At 40.1% G+C, this 26,176-nt stretch overlaps 1 protein-coding gene across 5 annotated transcripts in view; it reads right to left on the reverse strand.

Moving 5' to 3' along the window:
• NRIP1 (nuclear receptor interacting protein 1) overlaps nt 1-26,176 on the reverse strand; it is a 94,995-nt gene that overhangs the window by 61,824 nt on the left and 6,995 nt on the right. For 3 of the 5 annotated variants that reach the window (XM_039556313.1, XM_039556284.1, XM_039556308.1), the window contains exons 1-2: nt 12,005-12,130; nt 5,234-5,318 (exon numbers count right to left, since the gene is read on the reverse strand). The gene's annotated coding sequence lies outside the window, so the exon portion shown is untranslated. Of the gene's footprint in view, nt 1-5,233; nt 5,319-11,752; nt 11,856-12,004; nt 12,131-26,176 lie in introns of those variants that run through there. The other 2 variants (XM_039556294.1, XM_010399533.4) reach the window with 2 other exon arrangements.

The following is a 26,176-nucleotide window of genomic DNA, read 5'->3' on the forward strand; positions in this document are numbered from 1 at the left end:
AAGACTATTCAAAGTTGAAAGCAATGGACACTTCAGAATTGTTTTTGACGCCTAATGGCCAATCAAGCTGTATGAATACCTTATGCAAATGTCTTACAATATTCTAAATGAAAGCCACAACACAAAAGATACTTTTAAAAAATACATCCATACCACTGACAGCTAGTGAATATTTGATATAGTACCTTTATACTTGGGAATGCTACACTGACAAGTTTACAACTTTTAGAATGCTGCATGAAAACCTTCATTATTTCATCCCTGCTACACTTAGAACAGGAAATAATAATAATGCCCAAACAGCAATTATAAAAAAACTTTTAACAATGACTGTTGCAAGAAACTTCATAAAATATGTTCTGCCCTGAAACAGCAGAAAAGTAGACACAGAATCCACCCATTCCCAAGATATTAGATAATGGCTCAGGTATGATCAATAGCAATCAAATTAGCCAAAATAGAGCATACATGCATGCTGCACTAATGGATCATTTCAGGATTACATTTTGTGTATTATGGCCATGAAATTATTACAAATATATATATAAAAAAATCTAAAGTACAGCTTTTGGATTTAGGCAGTCCCATATCAATAGACTGAAGCTGACAACATTTTCTTAGTATTAAATTAGATAAATCTCCCCGCACCCTACTTTACTAGCCAAGCACTTTTTATACAACTCTCAAGCCAACAACCTTCTGCAATTTAAGTATGATTTAGTGCAAGAGAAGCAATGAGTATTATAAAATTTACGCTTGTTCACCTTCTCTCCCCACAGAGAAGGGCAAGACGTTTTTTCATGTAAATATGTATTAGATCCAAATCATTTAAATAGATATTATTCCATAGAGAACATGATGCTGCATATGCCCATTTCAGCTCCATGTTACTAAATAAACTGCAAGATAATGATGCTGCCTTGCTCATCCTAAAGGACACTGAAAATATTTCTAGGCATTTCAAACAGAAGTAAAAGGAAGAGACTTTCAGAAGAAAAAAAGAAAAACTAGGGTGGCTCTTACAAAGCTTCCTAAAGTAAAGATAAATTACTGGCAAATTAGGAAATCTCTTTAGGAACAGGTCACAGCTGCCACAGGAAAAAATATAGCTCAGGTACATAGAATCTTTATAGTATGAATAGCACATCATTGTTATCAACCACTTTCATTTCTTTTAAATGGAGAAGGGAAAGATAATCACGTTTGCAAGGAGAAAACCAAGAAACTTTAGACAGGTGACTAATCCGAAAAGTTAATGTAGAAATGCTAAATGCAAGGTGCCAAATGCTAATTTGTCTCTAATATGTCTCAGCTATATTTAGCTACAAGTGTCACTGCTTGAATGGAAAAGAGACAGAATAGGGAAAATTTAAACAGTGTCTTAAAAATGAGAGCTTTAAGCATTCCTTTCAGGTGAATGCATATACATCTCCCTGCTTTTCACAAAATGCACCAGAAGTTAATCAGCATGTTACACAAAATGCATTTTAAGTTAACAATTTATTTCTAAATCATGTCTATATTAAGTGAGGAAGACTGTCATTTGACTTGAAGCTATCACATACCATTTGGGCCACAGTCAGTTATCTTACAATACAGTCTGACCTCTACTTGATTTTAAAATAGGATCATCACCTTCAACTGTGTATGAACCTTGAACATTATCAAAACCAGTTTTATTGCATCAACGATTTATTAATAGTCTTTTATTAATAGTAATGTAACTTTGACTTTACAAAGTCATAAAGATGACGAGAAACACAGTCAAGACTTATTGTGCTACCTATTTTATTTTAGGCTTCTAAGGCAACCTCATGACACAATCAGAAAAACTATCCTGAAAGTAAGAGCTACAAAGGAAAAACAACAGAATAGGCATGTATCGTCCCAGTTCAACAGTAGAGCAGGAAGGATACAGACGGCATAATGAGTTCAGACAAATGCTGAAACCTTTCAAGTACCAAAATTGTCCTGTAGCCAACTGTGCTTGGAACTGGAGAACTGCTCGTGCTGAGACAGGTAACTTCTGGACAAGCACACGAGCAGCGACTGCAGCAAGGAAGAGGCGTGAGCCTTACGTGGGAATGCGCTAAGCCAGATTCCACTTCCAAGCAAAGCACTACAGAACGCCCAAAGCCTACAGGCTCTCATTCAAAACAAACCTGAGGAAGGAGGAAATGTTCCTCCCAGAGTGTTTCTGGTTCCAAACACTCACCATGGCACCCCTGCTGTGCGGTCACTTTTAGAGCTGCTGGCCCCACTGCACCACAATTTAAACAAAGAGCGGCTAAGTTATATTCTATAACTGGCATTTACAGCATCAGCCTTGGACTCCTAATCTTTACCAGACGGGCACACAAATCAATCTATCAGCTCATAAAGGTATGCTTTTTAACCTCTAAAACAGATGGGATTGCCCAGAAACGTCTGGCATGTCAAACTGCTAATCACGGCTGCCCTTTGCACAAAATAACCCACTTAAGTTGAGGCATGGTTGCACTGTAACAGACATTAGTCTGTGGGAAACCCATTTAACTGTCACAGACTCCCGCCACTCTTGCTCTCCCTTAATTAAGCCTAATGCCTTATGCTTTGACCTTTTGTTCTAGCCTATTAACCCTATCTAGTACAAGTTCAAATATGTTAAACTTAAAAGTTTGCTGTAAAATATTAAATGCCAAGCTACAGAAGGAGTGAGGGACGCTTCTCTACCCTGCAAGTTACCAACCCCTTTTCCAAATTTCGAAGGACTACGTTAGTCCCCAAAGACAAAATATGTCCAAACGCTAATCAGTTTCACAACAAAAAAAGTGGAGTTTCTTCCACTGGCATAGCCTGCTTTTTCTTCTTCGGAGGAGAGAGGAGGGTGAGGAAAAAAAAAAGAAGTGAAAACTTCTGTTTGCAACTTCATGTCCTCAGGCTTTTGTGTTTTTATCCAACAAGAAAAGCACATGCTATCAGCCAAGATCATACTGCACTCATTTGCTGTTCTCTGAAACCCATCATTAAAAATAAGACATAATTGGTTTACAGTGACCAATTTCTCCTCAATTAAAGGCTGCCTCTGCCAACCCTCCTCACACTGAGTCACCATCTTGTTCTTTTGACAAGATAGTTACACTTACTATTAGACTGTAATTCTCATCTGCATCTCCAGGCGAGTTGCATCCTTTGAAGTGTCTCAGACTTGCATAGACTTAAACAAGGACATAATGTATACATTCTAGCTACACACTTTTCGTTTTATGCAAGCTCAACTAAAGCATGGCTGCCTTCTGCTCCACTGTCTCTTAATTCATGAAGGGTACACAGCACCAACAAGACCAGCAGTTATGTTTCTAGAGCAGGACTCTTCTGGAGAAAGTCTACCCTAAGGGTCCAGAACTCTGACTTAAACAAGAACTCTCATTCCAGCAACAATAACAAACCTCTGATCAAGACACTACTGCACTCCTCAGTAAAGCTATTTATGTATGCAATGCAAGCTTGGTATACCAACAGAGGTATTTCACAATTAGTGCTCATAACTAGTAAACAAACCTATTCCCCACTCCAAAAAAAAAAGAATGATAAAGCTCATAACTGCTTTATAATATTGGTAAGAAACAGAAAACAGAATGCAAACCGTTGGGATTACCAGCCATGTATATACACTGACAAACATGTTCTCAAATGTTTAGCTTAACCACCTTACTGACAAGCTGAATACGTGGTGCAACATCCTTGTTTACAGCTCATGCTTCTGCAACCCTGACTAAATAGAACTGCTTTAAAAAGAGGCAACAATCTTGAACCAAAGCTTTGGATTACTTTAACTGTTTTTGAAGATGTGAGAGATTTCAAAAAGCTTGTTGCCACAAAAGCCATTGTCTACTAAGTTCTATGAAAGCTGTATAAGAGACCATCTGCTGCTGATCACAACAATTCTCCAGTTTCACATTGCTAATTAATTACTTGTGTTTTAATTCCAAAGTGCCTGTCTTACTGATTCTAAGACCAGCAAGTAATACCATTAACTTTTCTGTATACACAATTGCTCAGGCAACTAAGATGCACTACAGTAACACTCAACTCCTTTTTTTTTTTTTGAAAAGTCAAATAGAAAACGTTGTGGGGAAAAATGGATCTCTCATATCAATTTCTGATTATTTCCAAAGCACTGCTTTTGGTTAAATCCAAATCCCTACAATTTAAGAAGCACATATATTTTCATATTTTCTAATGATTTCAACTTGGCCATATTTTATTGTGTTGGAGATGCTCAAACTGCACTACACAGACCAATACTGTATTCAAGTAAAGTCATGCAACACATGGATTTATTAAAAAAAAAAAAGATAAAAATATATCCTTGCATCTGCAATCTGTGTCATTACAATGGATATGAGAAGTTCTGCAGGCTGGGATTTGGTATGACTTCCTCCAGCTTCTAGACCTTCCCTACTAATGCTCGCAAAAGTTGCCACTGGAGGCAATGCAAATGAGTCCTAAGAGAGACCAGAAACAAAACAACAACTGCTTGTCAACCATTACATGCCCAAATTATATTCTTTATGCTCATCAGCATTCTCAAGTTCTTAGGCACGCATGTAGGCCCACCGAGGACAGTGGGGCTACTCAAGTGAATAAAATGACTCACAAACCAAAGTGCATATACATAAGCAATCACTGGACAACACTCAGGGAATTATTCCCTGGTATCAAAGAAAAATAGGATTTAGGAAATGGGAACCAAGGGAGCAGATCCGAACAAAATGACAGTGATGCTAAATGTCTACAAGCCATTGCAATGTAGTATCTAATAATGATTTTACGGTGACGGTCCCTTGCCACACAAGCTCAATTTGGATCTGTTTTATTTAAAAAATAAGAGAGATGGTAACACAGTAAGTGTTATTTAATCTTCTCTTTCACTCAGAAATTACATGTAAATCAAGCTCTTCACTGTTTAGACACCTCACAAACGTGGGCTAAACTTTCAGAACTTAACAGAAAATTACAAAAAGTTCAGACGTTACAAAAATATTTATTTCTCTTTAATCAGCATACATATAAAAAAACCCCCAACTCTTACAGAAAAAGAGAGAGATTACCTTGAACATTTATCACTTCAAAACATATTATAATCCTAAAAGGCTTATACATGGCACACAGTTGTCTGACAGCTTTGGCAAGACAAAGAACAAACCCCAAACCAAAGAGACAAGCTAAACAACCCAAACAAATTATTTACCTTGAATGTGGTTCCATTAGGAAAGGTCTTCCTTCAGGAGTCCAAGGACGCATCAATTTTCTTCCTCAAAAATTTCATGCTTGATCTGAAAAAAACAGCAGAAATCACCCTATGAAAGTCTGCACATCATTTTTTCCTACCTAATATGCCTCTATCTACTTTCTTACTGGTGGTGAAACAGAAAGCAGTGCTTTATTTTGGCTAGTATGAACTGCAAGTAACATTTTTATTTCAGAAGAAAAATATCGTTCTGAACTTCAGAAATCAAAATCTTCCAGACAGAACCACGAGTAAAACTAGTAGAAACAACTCATGTTGTCTAGACTTGTACTGACTAAGGGGACATTATTTCTGCAAGAACAAAATCCACATTCAACTCTAAGCCAGAGTCCTCTTTTCCATCCTTTCATTCAAAAAACAGCTGTCACATGAAAGCCCTCCTTCCTATGTAGTGGTTACTGCTTAACACTTCAAACTTGCACCCATGAACATCAAAATCAGTTTTTAAAGAGCCTCTATTAATTTACATATACATAAGGAAAAGACAAGAGTGTAGTGTAACAGGTGAGCGTAATGCTAAATGCCACAAAATTAGTTAGAAAAAATAAACCAGTAGAAATTGTAATATTTGCTTTTGAGAGATTTAAGAATAGTATGCAACACTATTTTATTTTAGTTAGAAAATGTTATCCATTACAATCACAAACTTAAAAGTTCTCAGCACTTGTCTACTATTCTTAAATGAAATGTTGCTAAAGGTTGCAAACTAACGGCTAGCCCAGATCATTCTTATTTCTACTGTTTCAGCCTTGTTGCTGTGACAAGCCTCACTATTAAAGGTCATCAAGGTACCACCCAAGAAGCAAGCTTATTAGTTAAATTTAAACACAATAAAATACACTTTAAAGAATGAAATAAAATAGACTTTCTCCACCACCAAGCTGAACTCCCCCCCTCTCCTGCTTGGCAATGGGAGAGTTCCTCTCCTTATCTCAACACCTTTTGCTTCTGTTCCCACAAAAATGCACACAAAAGCTTTTTAAACACTGAGGACCCCACAGGTGGGTAGGATAGAGAGGGAAGAGTGGGAAGTGTGTTTGCTGGGGACACATCTGAGCATTTCTTCCTCCACAAAACCACTTGGGTTCAAGCCAGATTAGAGAAAACATCTAACTCTGACCACTGCAATGTGCTTGCTAACTGGGAAAAAAGATACAGGTGTTGATCAATGGGTCATCATCCAAAAAAACACCTATTCAAAGCTTTCAGATACATGAAATAACAGCAGCATGCTGGACTACTGCCAGCACCAAGACCCAACAAAAGATGCCCAACAAAAGAGCCAATTAAGCTGAAAAATAAGTAAATACTCCAGAAAACTATATGCAGACACTATTTTAAATCTTTCTTCCATATACATCACAAAATGAAAAGGTAAGTTGCACCACAGAAGGGGCGCAATCCTCAACATTTGTATTCAATTGGGGGGGAAAAAAATCGACCACCACAGTAAAAATAAATGGAGACATGACAGGTACAGTGACAAAGGTGCTAATAAACATATTTCAAAGCCTTCTCAACTGCATTTTACTGAAAGGGTAAATAAGCTGGATGTGCAATCTTTTGTGGCCAATGAAAAACAGGACAAGAGATCCCACAGAGCAGAAGAAAGCAGCACTATTAAAAAAACATACTCATCTTTTCAAGTCACCTGAATTTGAGAAAAATAGTTAATTTCAGTATTATTATTCTATACTATAGAGGTAGACAAAGTGTTTGTCACCACTGACAAATGGGTGAATTTAATCATTCCTACTTCCAAGAGAAGACAGATTGCTATCTAGTAGGGAAAAAACACAAAACAACGCACAAAAACCCACTCCATACAGTATTGCCATCAAGGTTCAACATATAGATGGGATTTCTTTAGGTCAGCATTAAATAGTCTTTTTTGTGTTGTTCCAAGTGACTACAAAAGGTTTATGAGACTTCAGTTCAAAGACAACAAAATTTGCTACTTCGGGGAAAAAAAAAATCCATATTCCTTCAATATGTTTTAAAAATTGAGGAGAAAAAAAAAAAACCAAAAACTTTTCTATAATACTTCATTCCCAAACACTTCACATCTGGACCACTTGCTTTACAAACCTTATAGTTTTTGGAATGTTGATTTGTTTTGTATTATGGACTACCAGATGAAGGATAGGTGATGACACAAACACCACCACCAAGGCCATCTCCTAGAGCAAGAACCATCATTTCTTTCTACACCTGAGGCAAGCCCTGCTTTTGCCATCACTGAAAAGGCCTTTTCAGTTCACTTTCCCTCTCTTTTTACAGTGGGATGGGCACAGAGAAGAAGCAGAAAGCAGGTAGCTATGAATCTTAAAGTTTGCTATGGAAAAAAAATCAGAACAGCAATACCAAGTCTAGGACCAATGAGATCAGAAATACTGTTCATCTGTGAGCAGGACTTACTGCTTGGACACATTTCAACACACTGAAGTCAACTTCATTGCCTACTTTTTGGAACAAATTAAATACTCCCTTATTTGTTTTCAAATAATAATTTCATCCAAGACTGGAACACATTTTACATCTAGTGCCTGATCTCTTCACGAGGACTCCCTCAACTTCTTTTTTGAGAGGAGGAAGATCATCCCCCCAGAAGTCTTTCACAACACCGAGCTTCCTTCCTACATTAAACTCAGCCTCTTAGAAACCAGTGACTAAAACAGAAGATCTGTAGCTTCTGCTTTTAATCTGATTTTGTCTATAAGCAAAATTGGTTTTCCTCTGCTGAAAGCAATGGTATTTAGAAATAAGTGGTATGAAAACAAAATTTCACTCAAGACAGGCAATTAAACAAGAGCAATGAGCTCCAATAACAATTTAAGTATGAGAAGACTATGCCAGGAGGGGGTTGACCCAAGCTAAGATGTCTAGCAACTGCTTCTTCCCCTTTGTACACATGAATATTTATTTACATGAGTTTTAGTTCCTATTCTCCTTCTTCAACCATCAAGCCAAGTGACCTGCAACAGACAGCCAAATAAATTACCAAATTAATTCTTTCAAGTGCTAAATAGGTCCGCTAGCATTTCCAAGTATTTGAAATAAATAATCCAGAAACCCTAAAGAGCAGGCATTCATCTTTACCAAAAGAATACCTCTGCTCAGTTTTCCCAAGGAATATCTTCCCACTGGGAAACAGGAAAGTTTTCATGTGATCCCAGATGTTCACCCAAAGCACTGCCTGCCAACCCTCGTATGCTGTTTTCTAATGCAGTGTTTTCTAAAGTAACTAGTGAAACCCTAACAGCAAAATATCCAAAAGCAATGCCACAATCCTGTTAAATAATTTCCCCTTAGCTCTCCCCCTCTTTGCTGCAGGAAGGCCAGCACAGCTCAGAGTTACTGTTCTTATCATTTTGGCCTGTTGGCAGGAAGAAAGAGCAAACCACAAATGCTGTTACCATTAGCCTTTTTGTCTTTAGTTCAAGACTGTTTAGACAGACTGTCCAATTTATGGTTTTTATCTTTATTGTACATTTATGCATATTCTTTTCACACCACCTCCTCCTGTTCAGGCTTCATTCCCTACCTATGTACCTTTCCGCTTGCCTGTCATTGCCTGCCCTCCTGAGCTGCAATGCAAAATTTGCACTTCTTAAATACCCAAAAGGGTATTTATCCTTTTTAATCCATAGGATAGCTATCCTATTCACCCTGCCTCCTGCTCATCGCTCAGCACGTGGGAGATGAGCCCTGCCCTGCCTGCAGGCCCCATGCGTGGGACGGCAGCCACCAAACCCCCTCTGGAAGAGGGGCTTGTGCTCCCAAACCAGGCACCCAGCTGGGAACCCCACGCTCTCCCCAGGCTCCCTTCTGGATCCCCTCCACTCCCTGTACATTCACATAAAGGAAAAAGAAACACAACCACAAGACTTTTGGGGTTTGAGGTACAGGCAAGCTCTGAAGATCTATTCTAAAATGATAATTCATAAAAATATTATGGTCTTCATGTCTTCTCTGATAGCCCTGCAAGGAGGTGTCAAGCACAGCCCTAGAGCAGGACAGCTGACTGGGGGAAATGCGACTCCCTGGCTTTGCCTTGGGCAAGTTTATACATGTGCTTGGCACAATGCAAAACAGAGTTTATCTTTTATTATAGTCATGTCCCACACTGTCAATGGTAGAATTAACAGTGTTCCCACTAACAGTGATAATAAAGCTGACATTATATAAACTTTTTGCCAATGTTCAAAGCCTGAAAAATAAAGTTAGCTCTGAAGAGACAAAATAAGCTTTAAGCAAGCAAGACTTTGTCAATTCTTTTAAGCAAATCCCGCAATAAGCAAAACTACAGGCAAATACGATCACCATAAAGTTAATTCACGTTTGAGTTCTACAATCTTTACTGAGTCACTTAAAAAATTTTTCCTTGATACCTTTTACAGAACAAATTTACCCCGAACACAACTATGAAACACCACAGGTGATGCAGCCAGTGATTAGATCACCCTTTTAAGTTTACAATATAAAAACATTATTTACTTTTACTTCTTTATTAACATCGTTTTTATGACTGTAATAAATTCTGGTTAGCACATCTTTCACTTTATAAAATGAAACAAGTATGGGGAGCAGAGAAGAAGAGCATGTTTTCATCTGCAATTTTCTACCTCAAGGCTAACGGGGGAAAAAACCCCAAAACCTCAATCCAGCATGGTTTGGCATTTGACTGCATGCTGTACTCTCTGCATGCATGGCCTAGAAAAACCTGAAAGCCATTGATAGCTCTTGCTCATTAGATGACCCAGAAGCACAGGGCAATCTAGCAGCAGGTCAGATTTCACCCCTGCCCAAAACATGCAGTCACTACTCCTCACCTCTTCCATCCCACTCACAGAACACAAACACCCTTACATATGCACTTCACTCACAACTAACTCACTGCTTGCTTTGGAGTCCATGTCAACTCTATCTCAGGAGACCACTGACAGAACAACAAGTAAAACTTCTCAACCACAAGTTTGGGAAGACAGCTGCCTCAGACAGCAAAAACCCCAAACCTGCCTGAACACCGTTCTCTATCAGAACTTTTGCCTTCCAAGATGTTAGCTACTGATGCCCATATAGTAAGAATTATTCAGATGCCATTAAATCTGATCCCAAGCACAAAATACCCTCAGCTCAGAGAGCTTTTGTCATCTGGCATCCTTATGTGTCACTCTCTCATGTGTTCAGTCAGCCCTAGAAACAGTAAATAACGTTTGAGTATTAAAGAAAACGTTTCCTACTTGCTCAGGAATACACCACCCCCCTTCCACAAGTGACTGCTTCCTCCCCATAGGTCTTCACAGATTGGATTCGCACTCTTTGTTAAATAAAGCTTTACGGTATCTCTGAACATTTATAGTGCCATGACTCAGTTAAATTCTAATCAGCCTGTGAGCTGTCTGACACTGCAGCAGGTCCCCTCAAAATAAAACAAGGAATAATATAGTCTACAGATTCCAGAAAGACGAGACAAAAGAGGAAAACTTCCACTTCAGCCTTAACAACAACATAATCCCAAAGCCAGAAATCCCACTGTTTTTTCCAACACCTTCAACACGTGTCAAGCATTTTAGCTGAATCCTTCTTTAAATTAAAAGCCCAGTAAATCACCAGGATACACAAGACAGATGAAGAAAGGTGCAGCACAGACACAAGGCTGGCTGCTCACTACAACGCTGCCCCTCGTTCTGCCCATACTACGTTCCCTTAGGTTTCACTACCTTCCAACTTAATCACCCACTGGCACTTAAAAAGAAGAGCCCCAAACAACGTGTTCCGTAGGGAAAAACGGAAGGTGGAAGTGCGGGGGAGAAAAAATTTTAAAATTCACCTTTAGAGGGCTTCGGGGACACAAAAAAACCCCCCAAGAAAACCACGTCTGGAAAAGTAACCTTTAGTCTAGAAGGGAAACAGCGACGTCCCTAAGGAGCCCGAAGCGATGAGAAGGCATCTTTGGGGGGCGCAGGGAGCCGAGCCTGAGCCGCGGCCGAGCGGGGACGGCGGCGGCAGCCCCGGGCTGGCTGCGGGCCCGCAGGTGGCGGCGGGAGGGCAGCGCCAGGGCCGGGGAGGCGGCGGGGGCGGCGTGGCCTTGCCCGCAGCCCCGGGAGCGAGGCCGTGTGCCCGCGCCGCCGCAGCCGCTGCGCACCGAGCGTGCGGCCCCGGGGATCGCTCACACCGGGAGGGGTCCCTGCGAAAGGGGGGCCCGGGCGTGCGGCCGGCGTTCGGCGAAACACTCGCGGGTCCCGGGGGGACGGACTAGTAACTTTTCCGTTCCGGCGGCTCCCCCGAACCCACCGCGGCCGGGCAAACTTTCCGCCTGCACCGGGGGTGCCGCGGGGCGGGCGCCGCCGCCGCGCCGGGCTCACCTCGGCATTGTTCCCCGGTGCCGCCACCCGGCAGCGCGGCCCCGGCCCGCCCCGCTCGGCCATTTCCCCGGCGGAACAGCGCCGCACTCACCCCGCAGCCGCCGCGGTTTCTCCCGGGCGGGCTGCCCGAGCCCCCCGGAGCCGCTCCGGCCGCAGCCGCCGCGCACGCCGCCCTGGTACCGGCGCTGAGCTCCGGGGAGCGACGGCTGCCGGAGCCGAGGCGAGCGGAGGGGTGCCCGCGGCTGGAGGACAGGACAGGGCTGGACAGGGCAGGACGCGCCGCCTCCCGCCACCCCCGAGTCCGCGCGTCTCCCCCCCGCCCCGAGCATCCCCGTGCACATACAGGGCGAGCCGAGCTCCGCTGCGCTGCTCTCCGCGGCTCGGGGCTCTGCTGCAATGCCTGCGAGGCTGACTTTCAAAGCCTAACCCGCAGCCGCGATCCTCCCTCTCCGCCTTCCACCTCGCCCGCCGCGGCGCAGCCCGGCTCCTCCCCGCGCCGCGCCATTCATCTCTCCAGCCAAGTTTCTTAACCCTTTTGTAACCCCCGGCGCGGGGAGGGCGGCAGGGAGGCAGGGCGGGATGCGGGCATTCAGGGATGCGCCCCCCGCCCCGGCGAGGGCAGGGCAGGGCAAGGGCGGCCGCACCGCACGTACGCGAATCGCATCCCCTCCTGCCCTCTCTAATTAATCTGACTGAAGGCGCAGAGCCCCCGGGAAACAAACTTACGAGCGACAGCACCGGAGGACCCGTACCTAATGAAAACGGCGGTGGCTTAAAAATAACACTTTTCTTTTTGTTTTTTCTTTTTCCTTTCCCCCTTCGGCTGCCTTGTAATAATGGGGGGGGAGGGGGGGGAAGGGCCGCTTCCACTACTGGCGACACCAGTACTTGTCGGTTTAGAGCTTATGTTTTCAGCCTTTCCTCCGAAAAACACGCGCTAGAAACATTATTATTATTATTATTATTATTATTATTATTATTATTATTATTATTATTATTACTGCTATTTTGAAGGAAAAGCCGGGATGCTCCCGGCAGCGGTCGGCGGCACGGGAAGGGCAGCAGCCCCGGCACCTGCGGCTGCTCCCGGGCTGGCGCTGCCCCCCCCCGGCTCCCAGCACGTCTCCTTATCCTCGGCCCCAGCCTCCCAGGCCACCGGGAGCGGGGAGCATCCCTGGCGGCTGTGCCAGAGCGCCCGGCGGCTGTGCCAGGGCTGAGCCGCGGGGGAAGGAGGGCAAGCGGGGGGAAGCGCTTCCAGGATCGGGAGCAAACCGGCTCATCAAAGCCATGCTGTCTGCCCACGTGGCAAATAAATACAGTTTGGGAGGAAGAAAAAAAAAACAGAGTTGGGCAGTGCTTCCCGAGAAGAGTCAGCCCTCCATTTTGGTAGGCGACATCCCCCAAACCTCTGCTGTCAGAAATTGCACTAAATGTCAAGTTGTTCTTTAGACTTTGCTGCCACCAAAGAAGAGAGTACGCAGAGATACAGGCTGAACTTGGCTGTATAAACGAAGCTACAAAGTGCATGCGACCTTCATCACACCTCCTGTGTGCCTGTGTTTAACAAACGTCTCGACGTGTCGCACGCTGTCTGCCAAACGCTTTACAGAACGCTTCGTGATACTTTACTTCTACGAGTCAAAGACTGGGGAAAGAGAAACACATTTGTTTGCAAGTCACATATAAACTGCGTGGTAATTACTGCATTAACACATGCCAACGTTTTAGTTTTAAAACTCAGGTAAAATAAATGATCTATTCAAGCGTCTTTCTAGTAAGAGACTAATATGGTTAAAGAGCACAGGAATTTCCCCTTTAAAGAAAGCAAAAGGGAGTCACATTTATGAAAAGCTAAATATTTTAACCGAGAGATACCATGAATGAAAGTAGATATAGGAATGTTAACCAAAACCTCTTTCACTTTGGAATGTATGGATTGTGTACAGGCTTAGAGTGGAGCTAGTAATGTATTACTTGACCTATTTTTTAAGCCAATGAAAGATTTAGGTTAACTTCATCATGTGTTTTTAACCACTTTCTTCCAGACATGCAGCAGCATTTTCTAAAGCCATTGCATGTCACAGTGTTTATACAAGTCTCTTTTATTGAGAGCATAAGTCTCATAATACAGCCTGATCGTACTTCCATTAAAATAATGGGTTTGCTCTTCATTTCCATAGTAGTCTCATTAGCAAATTCTGATCATAAAGAAATTATCCTTAATTTCTTTATTTCACAAAGAATCTTCATCTCAATTTTTTTTTCAATGCTAAGCAGCTGAGTTATCTAGGGAAAAGGAAATTTTCTCATTACTGCAGCAATTTATCTGCTATTTCAATCAAGAGTGTCTGTAGTAGAGACCTCTTTCATTCTTAACCTTAGGGAACGTATTGCGTAGATGAGAGACCTACAAAATGAGGAATCTTGGACAAGCAACAGAAAAAAACGTGTGTGTGGAGTATTTGTTAAAATGATTGTTGTCAGGTAACATATAGTTGCTTGAGGAGACAAGTTTCAGTAAGATACAATCAACTGAGACTGTGTTAAACGATACAACATATAGATTTAGTACGTTATTTCCACCACTTAATAGTTGTATCACAATGAGTTGTGCCACTAGTCCATGTTTACTTAACTATGAGAATTCAAACAATATACTAAATAAACACCCTGTACAAGAAGAGGAACAATTCCATCACACAGTGAAATCCATTACTCAAGAAGTATGAAAGTACTGATGTGTATTGGTTGGTCCTTCCTGAACATTCTTCAACCAAACCTAAACACACCCTCACACCCCAAGCATAAAAGATGAGCACCCATGGCTGTACCTATCTACCATCTGTGGGTGGTGTCTATACCTTTTTTTTCTTATATTGCAAAGCAGGACACTTGTTCAATTTTTTTTTTTCAAAGGGAATTCATCACTATAAGATGCTGTTAAATGGAAGGCCAATTGTGACAGGAAAGCATAAACTACCTTTGCATCAGTCTTGGAAAGGAAAAACATATTTATAGAGCTTACATTAGAACTTACTCCCAGAATTGCAAGCACTTAGTGGAGAGCTACTGCTGTTGTACTTTGGTAATATCAGAGAACCACTTCTTTTTATATATATAAAAATATATAATAATGCACTCCCTCCTTTAAAAGACAGAAAGTTATATTTTTGACCTAGGAAGACTTTAATCAAAACCAAAATACAACAGTGATTCTGACATTCTTGAAGAACAAAATGAATCTCTGTCACCATTTAAAACATGGTTAAATAAATAGTTGATGTACCTACAACTTTCCTTTGATAATTTTGATGATTACAATAATGTGTTTAAAAATTATGAGCAAAGCTACGTCTTCAGTAACAAACTTGGTCTTTTACTTGCTGAAGCAAAACACATAGGTCTGTGCCATATGGTAAAAAGACACATACTATTATCAAAAAGAAAATGCAAATGCTTTTTTATTATTCCCAAACATTTTTAAGCTAATGCTAGCTTATTTTTAAATCACATAAGGTGCTTTGAAGAGCTTGGGGGAACTACAGTTGCTTTTATTTTGATTTTCCTTGAAGGTTATCTCAGCCTCTCAAAAAGCTAACCACTCTGAAACTACCTTTTTCAATCACAATAATTAAGGCCTTGCTTTACGGCATCCAATCATGATATGAGAGGCTTAGGATGTGGTCGAGGAACTAGGTACCTTTACAGAAATGCATTTCCAGACTAAATCTTCCTCTAAAATAGTTTGTCAGCCTTACATGGACAAATAATGAAATTCCATCCTTGACTCAGCCTGGTTCAATTCACGTAATATGTCAGATTACCCACCATTTCAAAGGTGCCTTCATAGAGGATTAAATCATCTAGTTGTTCCAGAACTTAGGTACATACACCCCCCCCCCCCCCCAAAGATAGAAAATAAAAAGAAAAAAAGGAATTATTATGACTCCTGTTTATTCAATAAAGGATTTAAAAGGAGGTTTGCCTAAATTAATGATCATCATATAACAGCGTTCATCCATAAATCTGAAGTAGTAAGGTGCAAAAGTCTGGTGTTCTTCAGGAGTACTATCTGGGAATAACTGAAATCAGTGGGAACCCTGCAAGTGTTATCAGAGGAATGAGTGGTCCAGGGAAGGGTTCCTGCAGGGGGTACCATAGGGCATATCCTGTTTTCCTCATGACAGCAGGAAGTCTGCAACTGTTGGTGGTGGAGTTGAATTACACAATAACATGTAAAGGGAAGAGTAATACACTCTATAGCTGAAAGTTATAAAAACTACACACCACTGCTTTTTCATCCACCTACATTTAAAATTATAAAGGTATTTGTATGCATACATATATCATTCCCTACTGGAGCTGTTTTCCACTTCCTTTTTTTTTTTTTTTTTTTAAATTACAGAGTCTACTTCCATTTTTACAAGTACTTCCAAGCAGGTCATCTGAGAGGAATGTACCCTTAGCAGCTCAAATTAATTTTTTTTCCTGCATTATTTAAAAGTAGACTTCAGATCGTGACTATTTGTTCTAAGAGTAATAAGCAAAGGACCAGATGCTAGAGTCTTTTCAATTACAGAAACATTTAAAGACAGCTGTACCATATAAACTCTCATGGAGGAATCATATGCTTGCAGCATCTGGTGAGTTTTGGCCATGCCTCCAGCACGTCGTATCTGTTCTGAGGCACGAGCTAGGGTGAGGCTTACTTCACCATATGTGTTTTTGGGGTAGGGGTGTGCAGTTTTTTGACCCTAAATGAGGACTAACACTTCAGGTCTTACATTTAGTGGCAGGAAATAAACACTGCTTTCAGCCCCTGTAACACCTTTCATAGAAGAGTGAAAGGGGCTGGTGCTAAGTTGATATGACTACGTTACATTACATTAATTATTTTACCAGAATAAAACACCAGGGTTTTTATCCAGAAGAGAGCATCCTGTACTTGTGAATTTTCTGCAATTTCATCCCACGTGCACAAACATGAAGAATATATTTCTGAGAGCATTGTTCTGATGAGTCACGTTCCTGGTAGTGTGAAAGCACATCCAGAAAACAACAATGCTGGAGTCACTACTCATAAACTGGCATGAGAAAGTACCAGTAGAGCAGGTATTACACTACAGAAGCACTGCTCCTACTTGTGGGTCGATGGCCATGCAAAGATAACATTTGAGAAGGTTATAGGCATGTAGCTGAAACTGTTCAGAATGTTCATTTTCCTTTCAGAATTTGTATTTGCCTCCTTTCTCTCACAAAGGTGTTCCCCATGTCAGCAGTAACAGACTGAAAGAGGACTGAAGAATCATGCCCTCTCTCACATTCTGCTTTCAGAAGTTAGTCTCAGTAACAATTTTGTTTCACAGCCCCGTTTTTCTGGCTGGCTAACATGAGCTCTGGGTAACCCTTTGTCGAGGTTCTCATGATGACACAAGCCATGTTGTTGAAACAGTATGTTCTAAAATGAAATGAACAGTACGTACAAATTATACACACGCGAGCTGGCAGCCAGTACCACGCTGCAAATGAATAAAGTTCTGGAAAGGACCATTAGGAAGTACCTAAAAAAGCAATGCTTACGTGTCCTGTGTTTGCCCTTCAAAATAACACGGGTGCTGGACAAATGTTTTAAAATATATGAACACTTTAATTACATATTAAAATTGCAATAATATTCTTTAGTACAAATGATACTAAGAGCTCTGACTCAAGTACAGGAAACTGCTGTGTTAAGCCAAACTGTGCATCTCATGTATTTTTATTAAATCTATTTCCTTCCCCACATATCAGCTTATGTACAACTAAGAAATTCTGAGGAAAATCTGGCTTCTTTGTCTAGGTACCTAAAAGGGGACTGTTTAGAAAACTTGGTTCCAGTTCTTAGGATGAAATATTCTCAAAAAATTGTTGCTTACCTACCTAGCATCACAAATTTAGTCACAAGTGATTAATTTTTGTTTCTGTTTACATACAGATGCCTAGTGAGAAAAGCCATTTAAATTGTGTATCAAAAAACTTAAGGAACTCAAATCACTGGGCCATGTAAGGTTAGATAAGTTTCTGCTTGATTGTATTTTACATGAAGAGTTTATCAGAATCATATTAGCTGTGCTTTTATAAGTGATCCAACTATATATCTTTGCATATTTTTATTAGCATACAAATATCTAGGTTTTATTAGGAGACATTAGCTCCACTAAATGTTAGGTATGTAACATATCCAGCTTTGATGCCGTTGATCATAATACCAGTAGTTTGCATCTGACATAAAACTGTCAGAAGCATGGGAGTGACTCAAGTCACCATAAACCACAAAGCAACAGCTCTGTTCACATAAGTTACATCCCCTAGTAGAGCTGGGAAATTTCCCTTGCCACTTTTTGCATATATTTTAGAGAGCTGCCTAGCCAGGACTGCCCTTGCTTTAAAAGGAGTGGGAACATGAGGATACTGCCATATATGAACAGCAGATACTACACCCTGTTTCCATATATGAAATTCTAATTTTGGAATAATTGCACCTCTTTTTTTCTTGTTTGATATATGATTAAAACAAAAAAAGGGTGGAAGTATTTTTCTGTGGAGAAGAAAATTCATTCTAGGTTTTGATGACTTAGCACAGAGAATATCTGGGTTACATTCTTAATTTGAACAATATCCATTTTGCTGCATTACAGTGGCCAAAACAACTACTTTAAAATAAAAGCTTGATTAGAGAAAATAATTACATTTTGTTAATAATTTGAAATTTTTGTTTCATGTTTATTTGGTTTTGAAACAACATTTAAAGTCTAACCTGTTGTGCCTACTTTTTGCTTTATTATTTTATTTAAGCAGAATACTATCATCTTATACAAAATGCAAATGGATCCATGTTTTTCTGAAAAACTCCTTTTAAATTTATTCCATCCCCTAAAATCCCTTCTTTAATGTAAACAATACTGAAACTCTTGATACATCAGTTCCACAACACTATTGTTAACTTTCTTAATATAAGGGTAAGGACTCACATGGCTCCTTACAGGCAGCTCCTAAAATATGTTACGTTCTACATCCCTAGTAACTCTTAAATATTTCAAAGGCCTGGCCCATTGTCTACCAGCAGAAACATACAGAAACAGTTACTTGAAAAAATGTGTTTGAAAAAAAGGAATTGTCTGTGTGGTTTGCCTAGAGCAGATTTAAACTCTTGAAAAGGTGATCAATAGTCACAATTATTTAACAAATAATTATTAAGCAGTTAAATTGGCCAGGTTGAGACAACAAATAATAATTAAATCCATAAACATTTTTTCACCTCTCCCAAGCTACTTTATGTACCAGTTATTTGTAATTTTCCCCTCATGCTGTCCAATTGATGTTGCTCATATGGATGCTTAAAGAAAGCTAATAAATGACACAACAAATCAGATAAATTCTTGGATTTTTGAAACAAATAGTTTCATATGTTTTCCAGAGTTATTACTTCAATCGCAAATAGATTTTTTGTTCATGTTCTTTCTATAAAGAAAAAGAAAAGGTATAAACAATTTACTTTATTATGATTCTCACTATTCTCTACTGAAATTCTCTTTCCCAGTATCAGAGATGTACTGCAATTCCAGTAATAAGCTGTACTTGGATTTATGAGCAAAACACAGTGTAAATCATGACATGAAGACATGTAATTCTGTTTTCTATGACTCATCAGCTTTTTTCCAGTTCCCACCTTCATATCCAAAAAAACCACTTCTTTTTTTCCATTATTTATTTATTTTTTTTAACTTGTAGGATAAATTGCATGGCCCAGACACTACAAAAGAGAATATTTTCCTCCTATTGCACAGATGTTCTCTTCTGAGTTTTCATTCTTTCTTTCCCCTATCTCTTCTCTGAGAGTTGAAATATCACTGAACATTTTCATTGACATTTTCTGATCCTGCTAGAATGCTTCTGGTAGAAAGAAAATCTATAAACCAGAAAATAAAAACTTACCTATTGAATTTCTCTTAAATTCTCAAAAATTGATTAAAAAATCATGATTTGCAGAACCTGTCATCCCATTATTAAGTTTAATTGTCTTTTTATTGTCCCTTCTGGTCTTAAACAAAAAAATAGTAGCAATAAGCATTATTCAGTTGCTCGAATCCAGAAGAAAGCAAGAAGTGCCACACCATACACTAATTCTGTTTGTTGCAAGTTGATACACGACACGAAGCATAAAATCCCTCCAAGAATTTCTAAGTTATTTTACATCCCCTGAAACCAGCATCACCAAAAGACATAAAGGATTTGCTTTTGACTTCAGTGAGTATGGAAACAGATTCTGTATTTTGGGTGGGGTTTCCACTACTTAAAATTTTCAGCAGGACAGCAATGAGATGTAACCTTCTCCTAAAGACAGGCTCTCATATCCCAGCTACTCTCATTTTGCTAGATCTTGATGTTCTTCTTGAATGCCTGAGGAACTTTATCTTCCTGTTTGGCACAGTACTAAATTGGCTTAAATCATATTTATCCAACTTTTACCTGCATTATATTTTCAAGGGTAATTTGTGTCCTTCTCCTAAAGCATTTATTTTTTGTGCTCTGTAGGGTTCCACTCTGGCCCTCTTCTTACTCAGCAATCTGAAGCTTTCTGTGAGCAGTGTTGGTCACTGGCATGATGCTGAATTTCATTTCTATGCCGACAAGACACAGATATTGTCAACCAAACCAGCAATTCCAGACGGTGCTATTACCATATTGACAAGCTGGTAAGCGTAAAAGCCTCTACAAACATCAATTTTCTTCAGTTAAAATCAGAGAAAAACCCTGAGCTGTTCATGGCTGGCTCTTGCCATCAACCCAAACCCACTTGAACTTCTAACCCAGCTTTAAAATTCAATGTAGGTTCATTGGTTAAAAACTCTGTATGTTTTATGATTGCAAACTCTTCTTTCAGTGTTGCAGTCAAAAGATTAAGGCTTTCTATTATTAATTGAACTAAATATGCTTTGCTTATTGCTCACTCATGCTTTTATGTTCCCTAGGCTAGATTATTTTAATGCCCAGCTTGTTGATCCGCCGAGGAGGCCAATTATCAAATTTCATCTTTTGTAGCAAGTGCTGTTTCCAGAGCAAGTATTGTACAGACTAATGCATGTTTCATACCTGCTGTTCTCTCACAGTGGCTACTAATACACCACAAAATCTATTTAAGCTATGGCTGCTCTTTCACTACCAAGTTTTTTCATGAACTTTGACTTATTATAAGAGATATTTGTCAGCGTGGCTGATTCTACCAGGTTAAGCATTCTGGAAGGGGATTCCGTTCCAGGTTAACGGAAGCTTTATCATTGACTTCAGAAAAACAAAAACAAAGAGATGTAAACCCACATACTCTCTACTGGTGTTCTTAAAGCTATTGCATGGGCACTGGGTGGTGGATTTCTGCTTGTATCCCATACATATTTCAGAAAGTGTTGGTGTATCCCAACTGGCAGATTCAGAAGCACTTTTCAGCTCCTGAATCCTGGTGCTTGTGCACTATAGCTATAGCCCACATATTGAAATAAAACTAGGTATAGGCACTGTTTCTATGCAAACTCTGAGTTTCTTCTAAAGGAAACACTAGTATGTCATCACCCTTCCACCAGGCTGATCAGAGCACCTGGACTGACAGAGGCAGTCTGGGCTCCTCTGCCTGATGATGGTCTGAGTATGCTCGCAATTTGCATTGTTTTCTGAGGGGTTCTGGCTTCAGCTATGTCTGTCAGCTGCCATGAAATGCTTAATAAGTGTTTCATGTCTAAACTGTTTAATTTTATTTTGGGCTTTCCTGTGAAAAAGAAAACTTTAAGAGTTTTGTCCCCAGGACTTGGCTTTTAAATGACCAGAAATCAAACCTACCAGAATAGTGTCATTAGAAGCTTTCCTGAGAACACAGAGCTTCAAGGGTGAGTGGTGGGGAGTGAGAGGATTTATAACTCTCTAGCACTGACAACGAAGGTAATTTCACAACAGACTGCATAATTTACTTGTTTATAGAAAGTCCTTACAAGAGCAAGAATTTCTGCACAAAGGAGTGCCACCATTTAAGAGGAAAAGAGCAGTTATAGAACCCCTAAAATTGTAGCTAAGAATATGGGCCTACAGGGATTTCACTGAAGATTAAAGTATTTTGGCTCTTGTGACTGCTGTAATGAGAATACATATGGAGATAAACTGACAGAACTGAAAAGTATTTAATTTAGATGGCAGCGTACAAAAATTAATGTGAAAATGAGAATTGCTTAGGGGTAATAGATTGAGGGTACAAGATTCATCTTTTAAGTGTTAACCTTTTACATGACAGTGTGATACTGTAATTAAAATGGCAGCATTCTTTGTTTGGGGAAATTTATTTTACCTTCCTAATTGTTTTGTAATTCCTGGGTTATTTTTTTTTCCCAGCAATTTTTGACTGACAGAAGTCGAGGATTTTTCACAGCAATACAATGGAATGAATGAGCTTCGTTGTACTGAGCAAAAGATTAAGCAGCAACTTGTTTTAATTGTTGTAAATTATTAAATTAAACTGTTCTTGAATATTAATATTTGTTCTGGTCTATCGTGAATATGAACGTGGAAATTCAATTGATTTCTTTCTAGTAACTAGATCCTTAAGAACTTACCCCAAACTTTGAGCCACTTTGATGTTCAAAGGCTGAGATCAGAGATGAGAAGAAAAAGAATGGGGACCTCTTCACTATATTTTTACCTTTGAAGTCTCAGGTTAAAAGCACTATTTCTGTGTGCTTAAACAAGCAAGAGAATGAAGGATAAGATCATGAATTATGATAACAGACAAGTGACAAATGTTTTTCATGAAGTACTTTTCCTTGTCAGGAGAGAGAATGTTCTTCTAAGAGATTTCCGAAGAGATTGGCAATTTGTAGAGTCAATTATTGGGAGGGAAGAGATATATACTGTATTTGGGTTTAACTGTTTAAGTGGGAATAAAGGATTCATTTGGAACTTTTCCCCTTGTTTCCCTCTACATGTCATACAAGTGGTAGCAAACATGCACATTATCCAACTGTCAACAAATCCCCTAGACTCAAGGCTGGAACAGTACATCCCATGTCTCCCCCCAAAAGTCTTTCATGAAAGCTCCTCTGTCATTCAAGATCATGCTATTCCCTCGTCTATTTATTTCTAAGTGTCACTCAGCTCCATTCCACCAGCTTGGAAAAACGTCAAGAACTTTTATCTTCAGAGTCAGTTGCCAGTTCTGTTTAGTGAACAAGCCAGCAGGGACCTCTGGTGCCATCAATGCAGCTCCGTCAGTACCCCTCTCTTTAGGGATGGAGTATATCATTATTCCGATGGCTGGACAGAAAAAAGCTGCATTTTTAGAATAGTTCTCAGGGAGCAGTTACTGGAAATCTCCTCCCTTGAGACAGACTATTGGCAACAAGTTTTGCTGCTGTGACATGAGGTATTGCATCAAGGCCCAATCCTGCCGCTAATAAAGTTAGTGGGAAATGTGCCATTCTTTTCAAGTGAAGGCAACAGGATTAGTGTAGCAAATCAGGGCTAGAAAACGTACCTTGCATCTACAAATGCAAATGGAAAGTCATATCCCAAGTGAGGATGTCATTTTATGTCTGGTTTCAGAATCTGGCGGTGTGTCAAATCAGAGTAAGTCCCTTCCCCAAGTTTAAAATTGACATTATAGCAAATGGTAGTTTTATTTTCACATTGCAACACTTCCATTTTTGGTTTTGGGGGTGTTTATTTAAGTTTGCTTCTAAAGTAAGCCAAGAACAGACTGTTTCAGTGTTGGATTTCTTTTTCCTCTTTAAAAAAACAATTAGTTTCCTCTAATACAAGGCATAGGATTTGTAGAGATTTTAATTCTTAACAAAACTATTTTCTGATAGAAAATGGTTCACTTTATGCTTTTCCTTAACCAGCTCTAGCAGACTCTTTTAATTACTAACAGACACATTACACAGCTGTGCTAGGAAACATTTCTTAACCTGCTCAGCCTGAATGGAGAATTTCTGTTGAGGTCAGCTGTTAGACCCACAGGTTCTTGACTGCACTAACAGGTAACAGTCCCACTCTCTTGGCAAGGGCCCTTTTCCTATAGAGAAATAACATGGTGCTAGGTTATTTTAATTTGTATATGTGTGTATGTGCGTGTGTGTTGGTTCTTCTTTTTTTTTTTTTTCTTTTTTTTTTTGGTAAGATATTATTATACTTGGCAATACTGGCTTTAATTCTACTTAAAATGACAGAACTGGATTGTCATCATTTTTCATGGGTAAAATCTATGCAGTTCATCAGAGGTGCTGTAAAATCTAATCAGAAATTAGGCTGTAAAATTAATAGGCCTATATTCCCTATAATGCTGTTTTATAAATCTGGAACTGTAGCAGATATGGAGTTCCACATACGGTGCAATTCAGCAGTGGTGGAATCTTCAGTTTAAACAAATAACATGTGCAATAACTGGTACCCCATGCTAAAGAGCTACTGGCTGTGTTTTACTTTGAGCAGTAGGGTACCAAATCCTTTAATTCCATGTCTGGGCTTTCATTTGAGTGTATTTCTATACCACAGCTATAAGCCATGGGATAACTTCCCCCCAGTTTATTTTTGCACATCAGAGGTTAAGAATGGCTGTAAGACACTGGTTTTGACCGCGCAGCCCTTGTGTGTGAGTATCCAGGTGACTGAAGGGCAGTGCTAACTTACCCCTGTTAGTCAGAGAGGAATGACGGGGGGAAGTGGACAGGAGAGGCACAAGGAACGCTGAGAAAGGAGCCGGTGAACAGCGCTGTGGAAAAGGGGAGCAGAGCCAGCAGCTCCCCAGCGCTGCCCAGCCCCGGCGTGCGGAGCCCGGCGTGGGGAGGGAGATGGGCGATGGCTGCCAGCATCTCCTCCTCCCTGCGCTTGGCACAGGCACACGCACGGAGGCACAGAGCCTGGGCCGAGGTTTCCCCTTCTCAAAAGCCCGATGGGAAAATCCCAAGCGGGACTCCGCAGGATTCCCCCCCCCGTGAGAGCAGCAGGGGGGCGAGCCGTGCGTGGAGCCTCCCCTGCCCCCGGCAGGATCGGGCAATCTGGCGGGACATATGTGACATATGTGACATTATGTAAGGAGCGGCTGCTGCCGGCGGTGAGCGATGGCAGGGCGGCAAGAAGAGACAGCAAACCCTCCTTCCCTGGGCTGGAATGAGTCACTTCCAATGGTAATTTGCACCATTTTAACGCCGAGTACCTCCCGTGTAATGATTATACAGTGTTACTATAAAACCTCAGGGCTCATCTGCAGAAACATTTCTTATGCTGCAGTTCTCTGCGGAGACATACTTATAAAAATTGGTGTGAGGGGAAGATTAAATAGATAAGAGCATAAAAACAGATTATAAAATAAATACAGTCTTGTAGATCGGTTCAGTGGGGAGACAGGAGCTCACACTCCTGATTCTCCCGACGGATTCTGTAATACTGGGCAGATTCCTTCACCACTTTTCCCACCTCAGTTTCCCAGATTTGAAATGCCTATTTCAGCTCTTTCTCTACCTTAGCTAAATGCTGTAATACAACAGAAATACCTTCACTGCTGTCTAGTCTATAGAATCTGGATCTCAGTTTAGTCTTCAAACTTGGAACAAACCATTATCAACATATAAATATGCTTCTTTTTGGTTACAAATTGTGTTCTTTTTTCTTGTACATCCTGCTATTCATGCCATTGCTATCTCCATCCCAAGAAAAAAGTGTTTGCCGAAGGCAAAAGAGCAAAATCTTTTTTTAACAACCTGATAGAGAATAAATCACAGTGAAAAAGAGACTTTTTAAAAATCCAGTTTTAAAAAAATCTTCACTAATTTTTTTTTTATATTAATAAAGCCACTCCCAGAAGTAATCATGTCTTACACCATTAGTGCACAGCAATACAAAACAAGGTGGAAACCTTTGAAAAGGTACTTAAAGGAATAAATCTGTAATGAGGAATACACTTTCTCTCTGTCATAATTGCACATTTAAGAGGCCTCTGCTTTACCAGGGGCAATTCAAAGTGACAATGCCTGGCTTAGTGCTGTTGTCTTTCAGCTACTATTATAGAAATTGTAGCTGCACAATTTTCAAAGCGAGCAATTTTATGAAGTTAATTGTGTAACATTGTTTATGAATTTAAACCACACAATTAATGTATTATTTACAGACGTGCATAATGGCCTCTTTGTATTGAATGATGGTTTAAGAAAAAATGTAACTGATTTTGGGGCTACAGTGATTGATTTATGAGGTAAAATTAAAAGTGCTAAGTATGTATTACTAAGCTAAGTGGATGGGGGTGGTATGAAAAATATTTATGTACACTAATTGCAATGCATGGATATCAAGGAATCAGAGAATTTATTTAAGCAAAGCAAAAGGATTAACCTAGAAGTAAATGGTGAAGATTTAAGAAAGGCAATTGGCTATCAAGGGAAACCAGACAAGAATTAGATGTTCTTGCCTATAAAAATCTTCTCTAATGTAAGGTAATGGAGGC

This window comes from Corvus cornix, chromosome 1, assembly GCF_000738735.6.
Source record: "Corvus cornix cornix isolate S_Up_H32 chromosome 1, ASM73873v5, whole genome shotgun sequence".
In the NCBI taxonomy this organism is placed as follows: domain Eukaryota; kingdom Metazoa; phylum Chordata; class Aves; order Passeriformes; family Corvidae; genus Corvus; species Corvus cornix.